The 24732-nt window shown below is 33.9% G+C and overlaps 1 pseudogene across 1 annotated transcript; it reads left to right on the top strand.

Moving 5' to 3' along the window:
* The first annotated feature begins 2760 nt into the window (after positions 1-2760).
* Positions 2761-23452, top strand: LOC145793496 (uncharacterized; annotated as a pseudogene). Its single transcript, XR_014333868.1, has 5 exons — positions 2761-2967; positions 3043-5542; positions 5731-6118; positions 6511-6556; positions 23423-23452. The product of XR_014333868.1 is annotated as an uncharacterized LOC145793496 (transcript).
* Positions 23453-24732: the final 1280 nt, after the last annotated feature.

The raw sequence follows: 24732 nt of genomic DNA on the forward strand, positions 1-24732 counted from the left end.
CACTTTAACCCTTAATGTTATTAAATTTTTCCAATTTACTCCAAATCCTAACTTCCATCCAAATCTAAACAGAGAATGCCAGGTAGTGCCATGTGGCATAAATTTTTTTTTTTTAATACATAATCCAAAACCCAAATCCAACATCTAAACCCAAACCCAAACTCGAAAACCCAGAACTCAAACCCTAATCCCCTCTCTCTCTCATCTGCAAATTCAACAAACCCTAACTCCAAACTATTATTATGTTTTCTCGACGTTCTAAAGCAATAAGTGAGAGAGAGAGAGAGGGGTGTATTTTTTTTCTTATTTTTTGTGTTTGGATTTTGGGTTATGTATTATAAATAATGTTTTTATGCCACATGGCTGCCACGTGGCATTTTCTGTTTAGATTTGGATGGAAGTTAGGGTTTGGAGTAAATTTGGAAAGTTTAGTAACATTAAGGGTTATAGTGAAAAAAAATAAACTTAAAAGACCAAGATGAGAAAATGCCTAAACTTAAGGGGGGCAAAGTGTCATTATTATATTTTTAAGATAAAATTGGACATTTTGTAATGAATTATTCTTTCGGAGCCAAAATTTTTATCTTAAAAATAAACCTTTTGGGCTGAAATTGTTTTATATCTAAAAGTGCATTTATTAGCCACATATTTCAAATTTTGTTTCTGTTTTTTTTTTTTTTTTTTTTTTGAATTTTTGTAACGAGTTTTTCATAACCCCTCATATAGGGGCTAGAATTGATCTCCTAACAATTTTTGAATTTTTTTGGTTGAAAAATGATATAAAAGCTCACTTTCTAGATTTAATGATTTGCAAATGATATGATTGGTTAATAATTAAAAAAGATATGAGAGAGAATTGATCTCCTAACAATTTTTGAATTTTTTTTTTTGTGGTTGAAAAATGATATAAAAGCTCACTTTCTAGATTTAATGATGTGCAAATGATATGATTGGTTGATAATTAGAGAAGATATGAGAGAGATTATGTTGCCTTAGATATTTTAATTGATTGTCACATTATTGAACTTTAAAAGTGAGTTTAATTTTTAAACTCGAATAATAATATATATTTTTTATTATTGTTTATTTTTTACTTTTTCAAACGAAAAAAATTAACCCCTAAAATCTTTATACATTGTAGGATCTATCAATTGACCCATATCACGAGGATGCCAATGGTTTAATTCTTGCTCTATTTCCACTCCCTTAAGCAATACCATTGTACCCAAAGGTTTTATATATATAATTTTTAAAAAAATTCCTTTTAAAAGATATTAAAGTATGGGAAATCACTTTTGAAATTATTCATGACTGCCAGTCCTAGAGTAAGATAATTCTAATAATAATCAGAATTAATCATCCAAATTTAATATGATTAAAAGTTATTACAAGTATGGGAAATCTCTATTGAAATTGTTCGTGACTGCTAGTCCGAAGTAGGATAATTCCAATAATAATCAGAATTAATCATCCAAATTTAATATGATTAAAAGTTATTTTTTTTTTTAATAGAAGCACGATCATTAACTAAGCAAACATGTTAAAGCAGTCACCAGCTTATGGGCCGGTTTAAAAGTTATTAGAAGTAGTGAATTCTATTACATTTTACTATACTATTATCATATAGATTCCAAAATAGGTAAATTACTAATAAGTTTTACTTGTGAGACTTATTACCTGTTAAAGTTCTATTGATAAATTTATTAGTTTCTCTTGTTTTTATGAATAAATTTATAAGACTTATAAGTAAATAAGTCTAGTTAATAAACCTAATTGGTAAGTGCACCAAAATAAATACATGAATAATAGTTAAGTAATGATATGCAAATAAAAAAGTGATACAAAATGATGCTGATTACTTCTTATTTTAAAACAAAACATATATAAAAATTAGTTTTATTTATCAAAATAACACTATTTTTTTCATAATTTGCATATATGAAGTGAATTTTCCATGACAGTTATATACAAATAACTGCTTATAATAATAAATTTATGTAACACCTTATTTGCAAATGGTAAGATTATGGTCCAGATCTATGTTGTACTATAGGCAGAATTTCTTAGATATCCTTTAATCTGGTGCTTAGATTATGATCCATCTCTTTCTTATGCATCGATCTAGCATGATCTTATTGGTCATCAATTTGCCAAAATTGAACCCAGACTTTCTAGTGGAGGATCCAAACCAAAACTATTGAAAGGAATTGCAATAACCTTGTTTGGTTTGAGTTTTTTAAATTCATTTTTCAGAATTTAAAATTTTTTATTTTTCGTATTTTTTTTGTTTATATTGAATTAATTTTTCAATATTTTAATTAATTTTTTTTTTTAATTTTTACATACACCTAACATAAATATACACTTAAAAAGTATAATATTTGTGAAATTATTTTTAAAATTCATTAAATAATAAAAATACAAAAAAATAAATAAAAATTCAATACATTTTTCGTATTTTAATATATTTATTAATTTTTTTAAATATTTTTTTACAAATATTTTATTTTTTAGATACATCTAAGGAATGTGCATTTAAAAAAATAAAAAAAAATTAAAAACAAAAAATACAAAAAATAAAAAACTTAATTTTCAAAAAATTAAAGCGAAACACAGTGAATAGAATTTTCAAACCCAACTAATAATTTTCCAAGTTGTATTATCTATAAATACCTCTCCATGCTCTTGCAGCTCAGCATCCCTCCATCCTATTACTGTTTTTCATAGCTTTCTATTCTATTAATAACAAATAAGCCTACAATGACATTCTTCCCCAATACACTTCCCAACCACTTTCTTTCTTTCCCAGCCCTTTTACTCTGCCTCATCATCCTTGCATTGCCCACTTTTTTTGATTATGCTGCTTTTGCTTCTTCCTTAACTGGAAAACAAGCAGCTGAACCCACAGCTCTCTTGACGTGGAAAGCTAGCCTTCCCAACCAAACTCAAACTCTCCTGTCCTCCTGGGTTGGAACCAACCATTACACTTGGCTTGGAATTCGTTGCAACAAGGCCGGTAGAGTTGCCCATATAGACCTTTAGAGTTATGGTTTGAAAGGTACTCTTTCTAATCTTAATTTCTCATCCTTCCCTCATCTCCTTACCCTTGAACTTTTTAGCAACTCACTTTATGGGACCATCCCCTTCCATATTGGTAGCCTTTGGAGACTCACCTACCTTAGCTTGTCTCTCAACAATCTCTCTGGAACAATTCAGACCGAAATAGGCCAACTAACTAATCTAAGGAGCTTGTACCTGAATAGAAACCCAATCGGAGGCTCCAGCCCTCAACAAATAGGATTGCTCAGCTCTCTCACTGAGCTTGCCTTGCAAACTAGCAATCTCACGGGTTCAATCCCTTCTTCAATTGGAAACTTGGCCAACATAACCATTTTGTACCTTTATGACAACCAACTTTCTAGATCAATCCCTCTAGAAATTGGGATGCTAAGGTCTCTCGTTGATCTCGAACTCTCAATGAACAAACTCACGGGTTCAATCCCTGCATCTATAGGGAACTTGGGCAACTTAACCATTCTGTACCTTTATGACAACCAACTTTCTGGATCAATCCCTCAAGAAATTGGGATGCTGAGGTCTCTCGTTGAACTTGAACTCGAAATAAACAACCTCGATGGTTTAATCCCTGCATCTATAGGAAACTTAGGCGTGTTAACCACTTTGAAGCTTGCTGAAAATATGCTTTCAGGACTCATTCCTTCGACAATTGGAAACTTGACAAAGTTGACGGGTTTAGACTTAAGTCTAAATCCATTATCAGGCTCCATTCCGTTAGAGATAGGAAATTTAAAACAACTCGGTTACTTGTCATTCATTGATAACCAACTAACTGGCTCTATTCCTCCAAGATTGAACAATCTTACACATTTGAAAGTTTTCCAGATAGCTTACAACAAGCTCGTTGGTCATTTACCAAAAAACCTATGCTTTGGTGGATTACTTACACGTTTAATTGTAGCTGACAACAATCTCACAAGTCCCATCCCCAAAAGCTTGATAAACTGCTCTAGCTTATACAGAGTTAGGCTTGAGGGAAACCAACTTTCGAGAAATATATCAGAAGATTTTGGCATATACCCAAACTTGGATTACATCGATTTGAGTCATAACAATTTCTAATTTAACTAGTCTCAAAATATCAAACAATAATATTTCTGGTGAGATACCACCTGAAATAATGGATTCAACTCAACTATGTCTTCTTGACCTCTCTTCAAATCACCTAGTTGGACAGATCCCAGTGAAATTAGGAATGATGGTTTCACTGTTCAACCTTAGGTTGGATGATAACCATCTATCAGGGAATATTCCTCCAGAATTCAGCAAGTTGTCCAATCTACAATATCTTAACTTGGCAAGAAATGATCTGAATGGTTCAATCCCTGGAGGACTAGCGCAGTGCAAGAAACTTTTGAACTTGAATTTGAGCAATAATAGTTTGGGGAAAGCATTCCTGCTGAAATAGGTCGTCTGCATAACCTTCAAAGTCTTGATCTTGTTCACAATTTGCTAATAGGTACGATACCACAGCAGATTGGAGAATTGCAAATATTAGAAATACTAAATCTCTCCCATAATGAACTCTCTGGTTCCATTCCATCATCTTTCGATAATATGTTAAGTTTGACATTGGTAGATGTATATTTCAATTAGTTGGAGGGTCCTATTCCTAAAATGAAAGCCTTCCGTGAGGCTCCACTTGAGGCACTCAAAGGTAATAAAGGTTTATGTGGTAATGCTACTGGTTTGAAAACTTGTCTAGCAAAAATGAACAATGGGGTAGCTAAGAAAAAGAGTAACAGAGTTGTGTTACTAATTGTTCTTCTTTTTGGATTTCTATTTCTTTCATTAATGGTTGTTGGAGTAGTACTCTTGATTTTTTGTAAAAAAAGTAGGAACACGAAAAATGAGCCAAGACAAGTAAATAATGAAAATTTCTTTGAAATTTGGAGCTATGACGGAAAAATGGTGTATGAAAGCATCATTGAAGCGACTAAAAACTTTAGTACCAAACATTGTGTTGGGGAGGGAGGATGCGGTACTGTTTACCGAGCTGCTCTCACAAGTGGTCAGGTAGTTGCTGTGAAGAAACTTCATGTATCACCAGATGGTGACTTGGCTAATCTAAAAGGCTTTACGAGTGACATCCGTGCATTAACAAAGATTCGCCATCACAATATTGTAAAACTTTATGGCTATTGTTCACACCGAAGGCACTCATTTTTGGTTTATGAGTTCTTGGAAGGGGGAAGCTTGGGAAAGATATTGAGCAAGGAGGGTCATGTATTATACTTTGATTGGATTAAGAGAGTGAATGTTGTCAAAGATGTGGCAAATGCTTTGTCTTATATGCACCGCGACTGTTCTCCAACAATCATCCATCGAGACATATCAAGCAAGAATGTTTTGCTTGATTTAGAGTCTGTGGCTCACATATCCGATTTCGGCACAGCTAGATTTTTGAAGCCTGACTCATCCAATTGGACATCATTTGCAGGGACCTTTGGGTACACTGCTCCCGGTATGTAATGTTCATTTTATTTTATCAATCATTGCATATTGAGAGATTCTAATCTTGGATGTTATTTCACTCGAATTGAAAGGGTCATTGAACTTCTAATTGTTATTTTGATATGGAGCATGTGCATGTTTCTTGTTTTTTTTTTTAATTACTATTTTCTTCTCTTGGTTATTTGTTTCATTTGGTAGAACTTGCTTATACAATGGAAGTGAATGAGAGGTGCGATGTTTATAGTTTTGGGGTTCTCACATTAGACGTGATTATGGGGAAGCATCCGAGTGATCTAATCTACTCTCTGTCATCATCGTCATCCTCTTCCTCATCCACATCAACTGCACATGGGATATTATTGAAGGATGTGTTGGATCAACGTCTCGCAGCACCTGAGAATCAAGTGGCAGAGCAAGTATTTGTGGTTGCACAACTAGCATTTGAATGCTCTCAAGCCAATCCACTATCTCGGCCAACCGTGAGACAAGTTGCCATAAAGCTATCAGATGATCGAAGGTCACATCTGCAAAATGAATTCCACATGATCACATTAGGACAACTGATATCAACTACTCAACCTCTTGAGTATTTGCCTTCTATCCTTGGACTATATTTTGTTCTTGTTTTCCATTTTCTTCTTAGATTGTTCAATTTCAACCCCCTTTTCTAGTCTATTTTTCTGCTCTTTTATACTAATTAGCATTTTACAAAACTTTTTAATGGCTAATTTAAAACCATCTTAAATCTTTATGTTGGTGTATTTCGTGGGCTGTTTTCATTGGATTTTTGCAAGCTTTTTAAATGGATAGTTTCAATAAAAAATTTCTACTTATTTATCTTGAATTTATTTGACATTTGAGTTGCTCATATTATTTATACATTTATAAGCTCTAAATTCCACATTAGCTTTTCTACTCTTATTCTGTATTTCGAATTTGCTTGCTCTGTTTCTTACAAAGTGGTGTTGTACTATGCAGGCAACTAGTGCCCTTAGCCATCCAGTCTAATTGAAAGCCTTTTGAGGTAGTTTGAGATCGAAATTGATAAATTTGATTGAGACATTTTTATTTTTTAATATTTTTTATAATTTATTATTTTGTGATTTTGTGATGAAAATTTACTAATTAATTCATATTCTAGTTTTGCTAACATTTTTTTTAATTGATAATATGACTAATTTACTGTTATTATAAAATATTTTTGAAACTGTTATCATCTAGTGATTTTAATTTTTAAAATTAAATAAAAAAAAAAATCAACAATTTCTTCCAAAGTTAGAAATTATTCAAACATGAATTGAAGAAAGCAAGCTAGAGAGAGGGAATCTGTTTGGTTTGGCGTAACTTTTTTCAAACTTTTGAACTTTCCTTTATTCGATCTTAGCAGAGAGTTGTATCAGTAAAAGTGTTATGTAAATTAAGGACTTAAGAAGGTCAGCATAATTATGTCAAAAGTATAAAACTAAATGTATTTTCTTAAAATCTCAAGAGAGGTGAGTGTAATTTACCGAAAACAAATGTAAGAGTTTTATGGAATCTTAACCACAACCTGTAGATTTTCAAAAAATGTGGGTCATCTGGGGTTTGTTTTTCCATATGAACCAGCATGGCCTTATTTTTGGGGGAAAAGAATGTTGAAGTTATATAGGGCCTTAATATATGGGATAATTACTAATAAGTCTTATTGATTGGATTTATTTACTCATAAATCTAAAGTGATTTATTTATTTATTTATTATTTTTACGTATTTGCCTCTTATTTTAATAATGAGAAAGTTTTGAAACTTTATACATATATTTTATGTAACGCCCTCAAAATAATACATATAAACCCACATTCTTGACATGCATAGACATAAGAGAATAAGGCATATTTCCATTTATCAGAGTATTCTTACAAAAGATATTACATGTTGACAACAAAAGTAAATGCCCTACGGGCTTACAACTTTCCAAGCCAACACTTGGTTACAAAAAGAGAGTACTAACTCAAATACATATTAAGCCCTTGGCTTGAATTTACATGTAATACCAAAATAACAAAGTAATCAAAAAGAGTCTTCAACTCCCAGAACCTCCCAAGCTATGTCCTTGGAGGTAGCATGTCACCTTAACCTGAAAATGATGTTCCATATAGGGTTAGCCATAGCCCAGTAGAGATATACTAAACCAAATGTGAGCAATGACTAAAACAATAGCATTTGATAGATGGTTAACACTTATAAACCAAATTACATCACAATACCGTTCCATGACAATCATGTCCATGTTATATTCGACTTACCTTTACTTATCCAAATCATTTCATAAACATGGCTCAGAACCTGGCCAAACAATTAAATGGGAATACATCCCATATTAAAACATTTCCTTTATTCACAATTCAAATGAGTCTACAACTCACATTAAAAACACTTCCAATATTTTAATTTAATACACACATTTGTTGTATTAACACTTCAAGTGATACACATATTTGCTGTATCAATGGAGTCCATCCCCTATCTTCTCCCAAACAGGTTTGAGAGTCCATCCCCTATCTTCTCTCAAACCATGGAGTACATCCCCTATCTCCTCCCAAACAATATGCATATACAATGTATTTAACACTTGTCATATACACTAATTAATCAATACACATGTTTGTTGTATTAATTCAACCGTCATATTCAATGACCTATTCAACGTGATTAGTTTCAATTTTTCCTAATCAACATACAATGTCTACAACAATCAAGACTATCCTCCACCGATAGCCCAAAGCAGTTATTTCTAAACAGATAATAAATGCATCAAACGGATATATTCCCAACATTTTCATAGGTGAGTGATAAATTAATCCAACTACACCATTCCATCCCATAATTCCTCAATTTCATGGATTTCAACTCAATTCCACATTTCTCCAAATTAATTATACAAATTAATTTATTAGAACATAATTAGGGCATATTCCCTTTTTCTCAAATAATGATCCTAAGACCAAATTCCACCAATTTAACTCTCACGCCCACATTCCCAAGGCTTTAAATACCCATGGAGCTTTTAAAACACAAAACCACTCTTTTATAAATTACAAATCAAACCCTAACTTTTTCCAAAATTACCAAACTACACCAACTAATCAAAATGCATAAAACTTATGTCAAAACTCATAAGATGGAGTAGGTTATCCCTACCTTGAAATGGAGAGACCAAATGGAGAAGATGATGAAAATCCAAAGTGCTCCAAACCCACAAATTTTCAGATTAAAAGGAAGCCCAAGTCACCCTCTATCTTTCTTACAAAGAGGTTAGGGTAGAAACACACTATAAGTAGATCAATCCCTAGAGAGAAGGTATTTAGAGAGAGAAGATGCAGCTGGTCTAGGGTTTGTATGAAAAGAGAGGACGAAAAAGTGAAAAGGAAGCTGCTGTTGTGTGCTGATATAACAGAGGCTCGCTCGAGCGAATGAGTGGTCGTTCGAGCGACCAAACACAAAGATACCTCGCTCGAGCGTAGAAAGCCTCCCTCGAGCCAACAATTCGAAGCTTCAGGTCTGCAACCCAGAAGCATGCTCGAGTGCAAGAATGCTCGCTCGAGCGAAGAAATCCAAAACATACAACTCGCTCGCTCGAGCGAAGGAAAGCTCGCTCGAGCCAAGAAATGCAACTCTCAGGTCAAAATGAGACGCAGACGCACGCTCGAGCGCAAGACTTCTCGCTTGAGCCACCAGACACAAAACTCAACTCTCGCTCGAGCGAAGGAACCCTGGCTCGAGCGAAGGAACTAAAACTCGTAGCTCGCTCGAGCGACAAAAGCCTCGCTCGAGCGAAGAACCAAAATTCTGGGCAACAACCATTCGCTCCCAATCATACCCAACCTGTAACAATCCTGCCCAAAACATCCTATAACTCAAATACAAAGGATTGAAGGATGGAAAACAAGATATATACAACAATGCTCAACTACGGAACTCAAGTTCAGAATACTGTACATAAAAGGGAAAACCCGGAATCACTATATTTTGTGTTTGTGAAATGACTATTTGGTACGTGTAATGATACTAATAAATTTATCAAAGTGATAAATGATTAGGACATTCTGACTTTTATTTGTAAGTTTTGCTTAGTTTTAGCTTATTTGTGTTGGTTTGCATTAAAATATGATGTGGGAGGCGTAACTAGTTAAATTGTATTTTTTTTTAAAACTATTTTTACAGTAATAAATTTATCTCTAAAAGTTAAAATAGGATATTTTTATAAATAAATTTGATCCATAGAATCTATCTCGTAATGTATAGGCTTTCAAAAAATTAGTACCATAAAAAATTAACGCTTATATCAAGGATTTTATTGGCTTTATGGTTAAGCCACCCATGTTTCCATGTTTAATTTTAAATTATTATTTTTTTTCATGTTGCTTCCATTTTTTTCAGAAGGTCATCTACTCATATTGATGATTATGTATTCATATTAATGATTTCATGTTCTATTTGGAAGGATTAAAGATCATCAAGATCAAGATCAAGAGCTAATGAGTTAGAAGCAGCATTGGCTCTTAGGACTGATGTGTGACTGACTGCCGGGACCTGCATATTGTTATTGCCACTACAAGGAAAAAGGGTTTAGGCGGCGTTTTTTTAACGATGCATTTTTAAACGTCACTTTTTTTATATTTAACGACGTTTTATAAAACGTCACCTATTTATTTAACAAAATGACACCATTTCATAATATGAAAAACGCCTCCAAATGTGTTGTGCCTCACGCACTTGGTGTCCCCCTCTTTTCAAACCCTAATTTTGAATCTAAGACTCAACTAAGACCCAAATCTGGAGTGCTCTCTCTCTCTCTAATAAATCTCAGAGCGATTTCGAAGCTCCACCGCTTGTTTATTCTCAGAGCGAGGTAGCAAGAACCAACGAAGGTGAGCTCCACTGTCTCTCTTTCTCTCTATCTCTCTCAACCCTCTCTAAACCCTTATCAGAGCGATTCAGAGAGTCATCTCAGTGATTTCATCACAGAGATTCAGAGCGATTTCATCTCAGTGATTTCATCGTAGAGATTCAGAGATTCAGATTGGTCTCCACCATCTGCACCATCGTCTACTAAGGTGAGCTCCACTGTCTCTGTCTCTATCTGAAGCTCCTCTTTCACGTCTCTCTCTCTCTCTCTCTCTCTCTCTCTATCTCTCAGTGATTGATGAGTTGTATGTGCTCTGTTTCAGTAATTGTTTTTCACTAATGAGTTGTATATGATCTGTTTCATAGCCTTATCTTTGTTTGGTTGCTGAGAAAATTGGGAAAAAAATATTAAAGAATATAAATTTGGATTGTTTTCTTTTTTTCATGCGCTTGATTTTGCTGTAATTTCAGTTCTAGCATTCATTCATTTGAGATTCAAGTTATTCTGAAATCACATAATTACTGTCCTGTCTTCTAACATTTGATAGAAGGAACCTAGGAGATCTTTAAAGCTATTGATCATGTTAGTACTTGCAACTATTCTGAAAAAGAAATTGATAAATGTGATATTTTAGAGTTATCATCCATTGAATTTGGTTCGTATATGACACATTTTCTTGGCCAAAACTAGTGGTCTTTATTACATGTATAATATGCCGATCCACTTGAAAGGGCTTTCCTTGATTAACATTTTTAGTAGAGTTTTGATTATTATTATTCCATTTTCTTTATAGTTGCCATTGAAAAAATTAGCAGAAACATCATTGAAATGAAAATAAGAATATTACAAAATTGGAATGTGAAACAGAAGGAAATATTTCAAAAAATAGAACATTATTTGAGAGAACCAAAACTTCTTGTGTGTCTTCTGCGAGTTATATATTGTTAATTGATTTAGAAAATGCTTAATGATCTCATACTTCAGCAAAAGTGTACTAAAGAAGCCTAAGGACATGTAAAAAAGAGAAAAATAGTGAATTGATAGCTCCAGTTGGTCATTCATCTTTTTCTGCTGCCCATATAAGGGGGAAGATGAAGGACACAGCTTTTTCTTCCTGCATTTCATCATAATACAATAAATTGATTCTTTATGCGTCATATGCTCACTTTTGGAGACTTGATCAACACCATTCAAAATTTTATTTCATCATGTAAACTTGTTAGTAACTCACACGAGGCTGTTATTGGTGGTTTGAATGTCATGTGCATTTGAAGTCTTATCTCTTTGTATGGAAATCGATGCGGGACATCATTCTAATCTTCGTCATGTAGGTTATTAAGCAATTAATGTTTTGTATCAAGAATCTTAGTCTGTAATGATTCAATGAATGCCTATTTTCTTCTTCTTGCATCTAGAATGCTTGGTTATGAGGGGATGGAAGTAATTAATCCTGAGGGAGGCAAAGATGATGCTGAAGAAGAAGCTCAGAGAGGAAGATGGAAGCAGGAGGTGAGTTGTGTGTTATTCTCTTTCTCTCAAGATGTGAAGCTTTTTTACTAAAAGTATTTTTACATTATCAAAATTTTAGAAAGAACGTTATATATATATAAAAAAGCTTTGTGAAGATTAAATATTGGCCCGCAAGTAAGCTGGTTTTTATATTTGTTTTAAATGTAGAATTGCTTGTTGCTTTGTAACATCACCACAGCATGAGTTTACAGTCCTGACAAACAAGTCTTGTTCTGGAAAAATTACTACATGTAGAATTTATGTGAGAGGAGAGGGAAAAAGCCATTGGAGGGAATATGATGAAGCTTTTTTTATTTGTTCTTGTTCTTTTACTTTTTTCCCCCCTCTAATTCTTTTTATCTTGTTTAATTGGATTATAGCGTACTGTATGGTTCCAAATGTATCATCTGTTGCATATAGTTTAGGCTCATCTTTGGATATAGTTGGAAGACAAGTGGTATTTTTAATATTATAAGCCATATTAGTGTGCTTTCTATTCCTTTTTAATTTTTTTGGGCAAATTACACTTCTAGACCATTTTGATTTTAGTTGATGTATTTAAAGTCTGAATTGTTTCTATTCTTAGGTATGCAATGCATTGTTTTTTATTTTTAATTTTGTTTTCAAGCTTAGTTTATTTATTATTTTAATAAACATTAATTATTAGTTCTTAATAATTGTTTGACAAGTATTATTTTTGTTCAACCATATAAAATGAACACAATCTAAAAATTAAAAAAAAAGGCTATGGCGGTGTTTAAAAAACGTCACTATATCCCATCCCAATGGCTAGATTTTTAAAATGTATAAATGTCTATGACGGCGTTTTCAAAAACGTCGCTAAATGTCAGAGTGACGTCACAATACAGTTAGGGTAGGACATTTGGCGGCGTTTTTAAAAACGCCGCCTATACTAATATAACGACGTTTTTTAAACGCCATAAAGTTATAGCGACGGCCGCGTCATCGGGTTTGGTACTAAACGTCACAAAAAGAATTAGCGACATTTTTAGTACTTTTAGCGGCGTTTTTTAAACGCCGCTAAAAGTGGATTTTCTAGTAGTGTGCAGCTTGTCTTGTGTGTTGGATTGTATGTAAACGCTTAGAGTTGTTCTCTGTTTTGTCATTTGGTTGTTTTTTATTTGGTTTCTCACCAACTCGTTGTGATGTGCTTCCATATGATTAGGTTTGCTTTTCAGTATTAACCTAATTGGGATCGTGTGGTTTTACTATGATGTAGTCGTGCACTCGCCTTTTTTCACTTTAGTGATGTTCTATTTGTTTATATGCTGGTCTTCATCAATAAATTTTTTTCTTTTGCTGATAATAATAAAAAAAAAGAAAAAAAAAAAGAAGACAATGGCCTTGTGATGGTGTTGCAACGTAGGTATTTGATTTATTTTTTCCCAACTTTTTCATTTTTCTTCCAAATCCATAATATATACATAACTAGAATTCCTATCACCCAAGAAAAAGAATGGAAAATAGGACACCTAAAGTCTTGGTATTGGACAAACGAAAGTGTGTTTCATTAAGATTCCTTGCCTTTTATACATGGCAAAGGCAAATCATTAGTCCTACACAATTATTTATATGATTTAGGAAAACTTATTTTTGCTTCTGGGTAAATTCATGTGATGTTTTTACTTGATACTTAAAATAATGAGACTCAATACTTTTTGTTATATTTTAAAAAAAAAACTTGACAAATATTAAATGATGAATAATATAGAGTAATGCTCCAAAACTATAAAATAATCACTCATGATTTAGAGTGTATTCCATTATTTTCTGTGCCTTTAGATGTACTAGTGTTTGTGGAGGGCTCTAACTAACTGATTTCTCTTTACCAAACTTGTCTCCTACCCAATTCACAATTTTGATATTCAACTTCTTTAGTCTTAATATTCTCTGTAGATGACTTTAAATTTTATATCATTTCAAAATTTTACTTCAATTATTTGTTCATTTTACTTAAAAATTGAAATCTCTATAATTGAATTGACCGTTGCTTATTGAATTATAGAATGAAATATTTATTTAATCATACTTTCTGGAAAGTATAAAAGAATATTAATCAAGAGCTCTTAATTCAATTTTACAACTACAAATGCAAAAACATAATGTTTAAGTGATACGGCGCTCAATTAATTTATTACTCTAGATTTTTGTGTACTATTTCTTTCTTTCTTGTGTAAATGGTTAAAATATAAAACAATAATAGTAAATTTTATCATTTTAAAATTTTCTAATAACTATTTTAAATTGATTTTATCTTTTTAAGTGATATGTAAAAATATAGACGTCACGACCCAAACTTGCCCCTATAGATTTAGCATCATAACCACCCAGTAATATATAAAAAAAATAATTTAGCCGTTGGGGTCATCACAATAGGTCCCCAAATTAACGCTTCGCTTTGGGCCTCTGAATGTTCAAGGCCGGCCCTGCCTCCGGCCACCTCCTCCTACTAATGGAAACCACCTTTGGCCACCTCTCCTTGCCAAAATCCATCCTTGGCCACCACTTTTGAAAGTCGATTACCATCTCCGACCATCGGCCACCACTTTCGGCAGCTGATTAACATCTGACCATAATATGTGACTATCGATAATCACCTTCGGTCAACATTTCCCACCCGACACTTCCTTCACTTATTTTCAAAATAAACTTTTAAAACATGTGTATATCAAATATATTTTTGTTTTCATTTTCATAAAAAATAAACATAAATATATTTAATGTTTTATGTAAATAATAAACTGTGATTGTTATTAAACGGTATTACATAAATGTCAGAAACTAACGCAATTTTTATTTGATTTGAAAATAAAATAATTGACAAATCTCACAAATTTTGAACGTTCAATCTCGCATATACAAAAGTTAAAGTTAATAAAAGATTCAATAGTTATTACAACTCAAAAATTGTGAAACGAAATTATGCTTATCAGTGTGCCGTAAGTCATTCAAGTTTGCCAGAATAGATTGTTACTTGATCTGCGAGCGAGACAGTGAGCATTAAAAAATATTAATTATCCCTTCTCTTTACTTGGTGTTCTTTGATTTCAACAGACCTTTAGTTTCGTTTCATAACAAGATATGTGGTTTGGCTTGATGACAGTTTCGATCACATCCTTTTATTATTATTATTATTATTATTATTATTATTATTATTATTATTTTAAATTTAATATTAATATAATATAGTAAGGGTAATTTGGGAAGGAAAAAAAGTAGACAAATAATATATGCCTTCTGTTTTTTATAATTAATTTAGATATGTTGAAATGTGCAAATTGTTCTCAATTCATGGATTGGTGAAAGGTACTGTCACGTGGTATCCTATTGACATACAAAAATTTCTCGAATTCATGTACCCTGAAAGTGACAGAAGCACGTAAGTAGTAATTTTCCTCAAATTTGGAATTAAGGAAGGAAGTACTATCTTAGAGTATGCTCTTGTTACAATGTCACATTGCAATTTGAGTGAAAAATTGAGAAAGAAATTGCAATTTTATGATTGCAAATTTTTTAGGAAAAATTACACATAAGTGGAAATTGGAGAAAACATTTACAAATTAATGAAAAAATTTATAAATTTAATTATTAATATTTATAAAAAAAATTCATTAATTTTTTTTTTTTTTTTTTTTTTTTTTGAAAAACTACACTGATGTGTAGTTTCCCCAATCTTTTATGTATAATGTATGATGTGTGGCATATAATTGTCCAAATTTGAATAATCAAAGTCAAGTCTATGGATACCTCAAAAAAAAAAAAAGAAAAAAAGTCAAGTCTATTGGGGGGCAGCATAAACATTCAGGTATGATTTTCTTGCCCTCTTTGCACGACGGATTAAAGTTGAGAATTGATTGAATGGTTCTTCCCAACTGCATGCCGTGAACGTAGGTGACATAATTTGAGTCAATTTGAGTCGAGCAGTACTTTTATAATAGATTTTAGGAAGCTGTTCACTTACACATTTTTGTGAAATTATTTATGTGATTTGTGAAAATTTACTCATTTTATGAAAACTTAATTTTTCTTAACAAACTTATCTATTTTTGTGTTCACTTACGTATTTTTGTGAAATCACTTATGTGATTTGTGAAAAATTACGTATATTTGTGTTGTTCTAGATTTTTAGTAACAAATTTACCCATTTTTGTGAAAACTTAAGCATTTTTGTGAAATCATTTACGTGATTTGTAAAAATTTACGCATTTTGTGAAAACTTAATTTTTCTTATCAACTTACCTATTTTTGTGTTCACTTACACATTTTTGTAAAATCACTTTGATTCGTGAAAACTTATGCATATTTGTGGTGTTTTAAATTTTTAGGAGCAAACTTATCTATTTTTGTGAAAACTTACACATTTTTGTAAAATCACTTACGTGATTTGTGAAAACTTATGTATTTTGTAAAAACTTGCACATTTTGTGTTGTTCTAAATTTTTAGGAACAAATTTACCTTTTTTTTGAATATAGCGATCCCGGTTTTCTCTCCATTGATTGTTGTATTCCGGACTTAGGTTCCGTGGAGTTGGTTGTTGTTTTTATCTTATTTACGCCCTTTAATTCTTTGTTTATGAGTTTTAGGATGTGATGGACAGGTTTGTAACAGGTTGGTTGTGTTTGGGAACAACTGGTTGCTGCCTAGATTTTGGTGTCTTCGCTCGAGTGAGGCTTTTGTCGCTCGAGCGAGCTTTTTGTTTTAGTTCCTTCGCTCGAGCGAGATTTGAGTTTTGTGTCTGGTGGCTCGAGCGAGAAGTCTTGCGCTCGAGCGTGCGTCTGCGTCTCTTTTTGACTTGAAGGTTGTGTTTCTTGGCTCGAGCGAGCTTTCCTTCGCTCGAGCGAGTGAGCTATATTTTTTGGGGTTCTTCGCTCGAGCGAGCTTTTCTTCGCTCGAGCGTGCTTCTGGGTTGTAGACCTGAATCTTCGTATTGTTGGCTCGAGCGAGGGTTTGTGCGCTCGAGCGAGGTTTCTTTGTGTCTGGTCGCTCGAGCGAGCCTCGTATATTTCAATTCGCAGCAGCTTCTCTTTCTTCACTTTTTCTCCATCTCTTTTGGTTCAAACCCTAGATCCGGCTCCCTCTCTCTCTATACACACCTTCTCTCTAGGGTTTCATCTACTTCTAGAGTGTTTCTACCCTAATCTCTTTGTAAGAAAGATAGAGGATGGCGGGGGCTTCACTTTTATCTGAAAATTTGTGGATTTGGAGCACTTTGAGTTTTCATCATCTTCTCTTTTGGTCTCTTCATTTCGAGGTAGGGATAACCTACTCTATTCTATGAGTTTTGACATAAATTTTAGTCATTTTGATTAGATGGTGTTGTTTAGTAATTTTGGGAAAGTTAGGCTTTGCTTTGTAATTTATAAAAGAGGGTTTTTTCCATGTTTGAGTCAAAAATGTGTGAGAGACTTGAAATTGGGGTTGTTTTTGTGTAATATGAATGAAATTTGAGCCTTGGGGGCAACTTTGTGAAAAAAGGGGAAATGCCCTAATTATGTTGAATAATTAATTTGGATAATTAATTTGGAAAATATGAAATTGAGTTGGAAATTGTGAAATTGGGGAATTATGAAGTTGATTGGTGTAGTTGGATAAATTAATCACTCACCTATAAAAATGTTGTTATTTTATCTGTTTGATAAATTGATTATCTGTTTAGAGATAATTGCTTTGGGCTATCGGTGGAGGATAGTCTTGATTGTTGTAGACACTGTATGTTGATTAGGGAAAACTGAAACTAATCATCTGGTTGCATCATTGATTATGACGGTTGGAATAATACATCGAATTTGTGTATTAATTGATCATTGTATATGATAAGTGTTTGAATACATTGTATATGTATATTGTTTGGGAAGAGATAGGGAATGGACTCCATGGTTTGAGAGAAGATAGGGGGATGGACTCCATTAATACAGCAAATATGTGTATTAATTGTAATATGGAAGTGTTTTAATATGAGTTGTAGGCTCCTGTGAATTGTGAAGTATGGAAGTGTTTTAATATGAGTTATAGTCTCATTGAATTGTTTGGCCAAGTTCTGAACCATGAATATGAATCGAAACTGTATAAGTGAAGGAAATTGAAATGAAAAATGGATGTACTTGATGTTGGATTGAATAGTATTGTAAGGTGGTTTATATGTGTTAACCATCTATCAAATGCTAATGTTTTAGTTATTGCTCATATCTGGTTTAGTATATCTTTACTAGGCTTTGGCTCACCCTATATGGGACATCATTTTCAGGTTCAAGTGATATGCCACCTCCAAGGACGTAACTTGGAAGGCTTGAGGCTGATAGATATTTTGTTGTTCTCTTTTTGGTATTACATGTAAATCCAAGCCAAGGGCTTCATATGTAATTGAGTTAGTACTCTCTTTTTGTAACCAAATGTTGGCCTGGAAAGTTGTAAGCCTGTTGGGCATTTACTTTTGTTTTCAACATGTAATACTTTTGTAATGAATACTCTGATGAATGGAAATATGCGTTATTCTCTTATGTCTATGCATGTCAGGAATGTGGGTTTATATGTATTATTTTGAGGGCGTGACAACTTGGTATCAGAGCGTACCGGGTTTGAATACTTTGGGTACGTGGGAAGTGGTTAGTACCACAATGGGTTTGTCTCGCTTGTTAGAGACTTAGGTGTGATGTTATGTACTTATGTGATAACATGTTTATGTGGCTATATCGGTATGGAATGTAGTTTCTAGGATGTTGATTGGATCCTTGGGTTTCTGGGAGTCCTGTTGGAAAAGCACTTGATCAATGATGTTTCTAATCGGAACTCTAGAAACGCCTCGGGACTGTCATTATCCGGAAATGAAATTTGTAAGTGCTTATGTGATTATGTGCTTACGTGGAATGAGTTACTGTTGTCCAATGCTTTAGGACGCGAGTGAGATAGCTTCGGCACATTTGTGAATGTGCTAATGTTTTCGTTACCTTTATTAGGATGTCAGGCCGAGGACGTGGTGGTAGGCGAGGTAGGCCTAGGAGGCAGGAGATGCCTATACCGGATGAGATTTCGACACAGCAGGAGGGTGTTGGTCAGGCCAATGTGGCCGAGCCAGTAGGTCAGCAGGCCATGGGCGCCTTAGCCTGCGAGATGGCAGGAGCATTGAGGGAATCCATGGATATTCTTAGGGCTGAGAATCAACTCCAGGCTCATGTGACTGAGGCAGGGCCTTCTTTTCTGAAGAGGGAGTTTTTCCGATCTAACCCGGACGAGTTTTTGGGGGATCCTAAGGAGCCACTTAAGGCTGATGAGTGGCTTGAGCAGATGACGAAGACGTTTGAGATGCTTGGCATCGACGACGGGGCTTTGAAGGTGACCTTGGCGTCTTTCCAGCTGAAGGGAGACGCGGGTCAATGGTGGAAATTTGTTCGGGGCCATACTGGTGGGACTTGGGAGGCTTTCGTTGGTGCCTTTCAGGAGAAGTTTCTGTCTCCCGCTGTTAAGGAGAAGTTGAGGGATCAGTTCTGTCAGCTCAAGCAGCTGAGTACATCGGTGGCCGAGTTTAAGGCCGTATTTACTAGTTTATCCAGGTTTGCACCTGAGCTTGTGGCGTCTGAGGAACGCCGTTGTCTGGAATTTGAGAAGAAGTTAAGGCCCGGGCTCAAGATGAGAGTTGCTGGGGCCATGACATGGGAGTATGGGCGCCTTGTTGATGCTGCGGCCCATATGGAGATTATTGTGCATGAGGATGAGAAGAGGTTGAGGGGCTCCAAGAGGAGTCAGGATGGCCAGGGGGATGATAGGAGGCAGAGGGGTTCTAACCCTCAGCAGTCCCAGGGTGCTTTCGTGAGATCTACCTTTCCAGTGTCGAGTTCAGGCTCTGGAAGAGGCAGTCAGGGAGACGTTACTTGTTACAAGTGTGGTCAGCTGGGCCACAAGTCTCCAGCTTGCCCGCAGAGGGGAGGTGGGCAAAGAGCAGCTTTATCTTCGGCTCGACCTCAGAGCCAGACTCAGGGCAGAGGTCAGCCACTTTCTTGTTACCAGTGTGGTCAGACGGGGCACCTGAAGAGGTTTGCCCGCAGTTGAGTGGCACATCTGGTGCATCTGGGTCGAGGTAGAGTTTTCAGCCAGCTCAGTCTGTTCAAGCCTCGAGGGCCAGTCAGGGAGCCTCATCGTCTTAGTCTATACAGCAATCTTTTGCTCCGAGGGGTGAGCAGGTAGATCAGAGACTTTCAGGGCGTGTGTATGCTGTTACCGCGCAGGATCTAGTACCAGCTCCATCTGTTGTGAGAGGTACCTTTTTGTTTTGCAGCTCGGTTGCCAATGTGTTGATTGATACGGGTGCATCTCATTCCTTTATATCTGCTGCATTTGCATCTGTTTTAACACAAATTTGTGTAACTAATTACACTTGGTTGCACTTGCTTAGCAGGTCACCAATGTATAAGTTATAACACAAATTTGTGTAACTAATTACACAAACTTGTATAAACGTACGTATTTTGTATTGTTTTAATTTTTTTTATGGGACTTTTTTAGTATGGTTAAAACAACTAAAACTAATATCAATAGTGAGCGAACACTGAAATAAACAAATATAACTATACATTTTAATAGGAAAAAGATAATGACATTATTTATTTATTTATTTATATAACTAACAAAGTATTGGTAAAAAAAAGCTCAAGTGTTATTGTAACGCCCCCAAAACAATATAATAAAACCAACTCATAAAGAGAGTAATAATCTTCCATTCGAGTTTGTATTACAAAAGATAATACATGCAATATACATTTATAAATATTCATCCTGAATCTATAGCATGTAATACCAGTTAATAATCAACAAAATAAATGCCCTACGGGCTTACATCTTTCCAAGACATTGCTTGGTCACAACAAAATGAATAGTCTAACTTGATACAAGTTAGCCCTTGGCTATACAAAATAAACAAAACAAAAGGAAGCTCTTGCTCCTAGTCTCCCCAAACTATTGTCTCGGCGGAGGCATGTCTCCGACACCTGAAAATGGTTCCCAAGTAGGGTAAGCCAAAGCCCAGTAAAAACATACTAATACAATATATGAGAATTAACAAGATATAAGTGTGATGTATATGTTCAATGTCCTACAACAAAATCTTTATAACTCTTTCCAAACCATGTTATGCCTAACTTGCATCTCAATTCATTCATTTTAATTCAATAGATACATCCACTGCATTCAACCCACCAACAGAGGTTACACCTCACAAGTTCCTAACAGATAAAATCATCATACAAATACATTTACTTCTATTTGTCATTTTACGGAAATTTCATCCGCGGGAATCGGCACCTATGTATACAAATGGTTTTTGGGACTTTCACTCTAGACACACAGGCCAACTTAGTTCAATGAAGTCCATCCCCTTTCTTCTCCTTAAAATATGGAGTACATCCTCTTTCTCCTCTCAAATATCATACATATACAATGTATATCATTCATAATCATATTCAATGATAATGGTTAAAGGATTGGTTTCAATTCGCCTAATCCACATGCAATGTCTACAACAATCATGACTATCCTCCACCGATAGTCCAAAGCAGTTATCTCTAAACAGATATACAATCTCTATAATAGATAAATCATCAAATTTCCATAGGTGAGTGATTAAGCAAATCCAACAACACCATTTATGTATACATCCTCCCAATTTCACATTTTTCATACGAATTTCATTATTTGAACAAAATAATTATTCAAGATATTTTAGGGCAAGCTCCCTATTTTCCAAATATTAACCCTAAGGCCAAAATCAACTATTTTGACACAAGATAACCTCATATCCAAACCCCACAATCATTTATACAACAAACACATAGAAACCCCTCTTTTAAACTTGAACCCAAACTCTAGGTTTGCTCAAAACACCCCCAAATCTCACCATTTTCATACAACAACCTATAACCAAGTTAAAACCCATATTAAGGTGTACAGAGTCCCTACCTCAAGTGTAGAAGCCCAAAGGAGAAGTAGAGAAATCTCAAAGATGCCCAAACTTGACTTTATTCGGACCAAATGGAAGCTCCCGAAATGCTCTATCTTTTTGTCAAAGGGAATGGGGTAGAGAGATCCTTAGATCTAGGTGTATTTATAAAGAGAAGTCAAATTTAAGAGAGAGATGGAGCTGGTCTAGGGTTTGTGAGTGAAAAGATATCAAAAAATGATGTAAAAAGGTGTTGCTGCGAACTGATATATGCGAGACTCGCTCGAGTGCAAAAGTTGTCGCTCAAGCGACCAGACACAATAAGTGCCCTCGTTCGAGCGCAAGAAGCGTTGCTCGAGCGCAGAATACAAACTTCTAGAAGTTTTACAGACAGAAGACCATCACCCAAGCGCAAGAGTCCTCGCTCGAGCGAATGAAAACACTCTCCTAGTATCTCTACAGGCATGCAAAAGTATTGGGAGAACACAAAACTCGCTCAACCGGAAGAAGTTTCGCTCAAGCGAAGAAGCCAAAATCTGGGCAACTACAATTTAGACCAACTAGCAACCAACCTATTCCAAACACGCCCAAGACATTCCAATACTCAAACTCAAAGGGGTGAAAGGAGGAAAAAGGCACAAATGATAATATTAAACCATGAGACCTGAGTCCGGAATACAACAAGGGTCGGGTCAAAACCGAAATCGCTATAGTTCTAAAAATTAAAGTCTTAAAAAGGTTAATGTAATTATGTTAGAAGTGTGAAACTAAGCGTGTTTTTTTTAAAAAAAAAAAAAATTCAAGAGATGTAATTTATAGAAAACAAATGTAAGAATTATATGGAATCTTAATCACCTGTAGATTTTCAAAAAAATGTGGGTCTTCTTGGGTCTGTTTTTCCATGTGAACCAGTATGGCCTCATTTTCCAGGGAAAAAAAGTTAAAGTTATATAGGGCCTTAATATATGGGATAATTATTAACAAGTCCTATCAATTGGATTTATTTACTCATAAATTTTAAGTGATTTTATTTTAATACGTATTTGCCTCTTATTTTAATAATGAGAAAATTTTGAAACTTTATACATATTTTATGTTTGTGAAATGATTATTTGATACTCGTAATGATACTAATAAATTTATTAAAGTGATAAATAATTAGGACATTTTGGCTTTTGTTTGTGAGTTTTGCTTAATTTTAGTTTATTTGTATTGGTTTGCATTAAAATATGATGTGAGAGGTGTAACTAGTTAAATTGTATTATGTTTCATAAATATTTTTACAATAACAAATTTATCACTAAAAGTTAAAATATGATATTTTTATAAATAAATTTGATCCATAGAATCTATCCATTAATGTATACGCTTTCAAAAAATTAGGACCATAAAAAATTAAGGCTTATAGCAAGGGTCTTATTGGCTTTATGGTTCAGCCACCCATGTTTCCATGTTTAATTAAATTTTTTTTTTTCCCCATGTTGCTTCCATTTCTTTCACAAGGTCATCTACTCATATTAATGATGATTTTATGTTCTGTTTGAAAGGATTAAAGACCATCAAGATAAAGATCAAGACCAAGAGCTAATGAGTTAGAAGAAGCATTGGTTGGTGCACGTATGGCCCTTAGGACTGATGTGTGAATTGTCTGGACCTGCATAGTGCTATTGCAGCTTGTCTTGTGTATTGGATTGTATCTAAAGGCTTAGAGTTGCCCTCTGTTTTGTCATTTGGTTGGTTTCTCTCTTACTCGTGGTGATTTGTTTGCATACGATTGGGCTTGTTCTTTGGTACCAACTTAATTAGAATCATGTGATCTTGCTATGATCTAGTCTTGCACTCACCTTTTTCACTTTATTGACGTGCTATTTGCTTGTTTGTTGGTTTTCATCAATAAAATTTTCTCTTTCACTAATAAAAAAAAAAGGAAAAAAAAGAAAGGACAAATTACACTAACAGTCTCTATAGTTTGAGGCTCGTGTCAGTTTGGTCCCTAACTTTTCAATTGTGACACATTTGACCCTGAATTTTAAATTTTGTTCAAAATAAGGACAATTGAAGATACCATTGCTCAATTTCAAGGGTAAAGTCGTCAATTTGATAAAATATAAACTAATTTGACAAAAATAAATGTCAAAAAAATATTTTTGAATTTTTAAAAATTATTTCTACCCACTAAAGATAAATTTATGTAAAATTGATAAATATTTTACGCATTTATTTATTTATTTATTTTATCAAATTAATTTTTATTATATGTTTGGATGATGATCATGTAATGTGTGATTATTAGGTTTTTAATGTGTAATTAATATATTTAATATATGAAATTTTTTGATTTAATGGATTGGTTTAATAATGATATCAAAGTTGTCGCCATATTTGAGTTTTGAAAAAATAGAAACTAATTTAATGAAATTAAAAACAATCATCCATTACATGATCATTATCCAAACATATAATAAAAATTAATTTGGTAAAAATAAATAAATAAATGCGTAAAAGTTTTATCAATTTTATACAATTTTATCTTTGATGGGTGGAAATAATTTTAAAAATTCAAAAATACTTTTTTGACATTTATTTTTATCAAACTAGTTTATATTTTATCAAATTGACGACTTTGCCCTTAAAATTGAGTAATGGTATCTTCAATTGTCCTTATTTGGAACAAAATTCAAAATTTAGTGCTAAATATGTCACAATTGAAAAATCATGGAGTAAAATGACATAAGCCCCAAACTATTGGGACCATTAGTGTAATTTGCCCAAAAAGAAAAGAAGAAGCAATGGCTTGGTGATGGACTCGACCAAAGCAACTTGAGTCTAGTTTTAAATTTTTAAGATTTGTGTAACA

Source organism: Camellia sinensis, chromosome 6 (genome assembly GCF_055761805.1).
Source record: "Camellia sinensis isolate YWXY chromosome 6, ASM5576180v1, whole genome shotgun sequence".
NCBI classification, from domain to species: Eukaryota; Viridiplantae; Streptophyta; class Magnoliopsida; order Ericales; family Theaceae; genus Camellia; species Camellia sinensis.